This window comes from Frankliniella occidentalis, unplaced genomic scaffold (genome assembly GCF_000697945.3).
Source record: "Frankliniella occidentalis isolate FOCC.00 unplaced genomic scaffold, Focc_3.1 Scaffold73, whole genome shotgun sequence".
NCBI classification, from domain to species: domain Eukaryota; kingdom Metazoa; phylum Arthropoda; class Insecta; order Thysanoptera; family Thripidae; genus Frankliniella; species Frankliniella occidentalis.
The window spans coordinates 65,188-65,739 of NW_026267203.1; positions in this window are offsets into that span (position 1 = coordinate 65,188).

Below are 552 nucleotides of genomic sequence, written 5' to 3' on the forward strand. Positions count from 1 at the left end.
GGGGGGGTCTGTAAGCAGCTGGACGTCCACACTGCCCCTCCCCCACCCCTTACTCCCACCGCACACCTGGCACATGGTGGTGCGAGCCCGCGGCTCGTCCTGGCGCTGGTCCGAATCGCCTTGCCGCTGTCAATATGCTTTCCCTCCCCTCCCCTCTTTTATTTGCCCGGGTGGCGTCGCGTCCTCACTGCGGCCGCGCGTTATTGATACAGTGTATATCGCTTCCTGTTGCGCTTTCGCACACCGCCCCCGCGCCGCTGCCGACGGCGTCGGCGCGATAAAGGATCAAAAAAGAAGAAGAGAAGAATTCGAAGTGATAAAGGAAAACAAAAAAAAAAGGAAATGTCTTAATTGAACATTATTTTTAATAAACTTACCGTTACATCCGACGTCATTGGGATCACTGACGTGTTATTCTACCTCGTGTTTCGTTTTTCTTTTTTTAAATTAAAAGTCCAGGAAAAAAAAATAATATTACGTCGCCGCGTTTCCTCTTTCCCTTTGATGTGGTTTAGAATCGTTTGAATTGCAGGCAGAGACTTAGCATTTCGG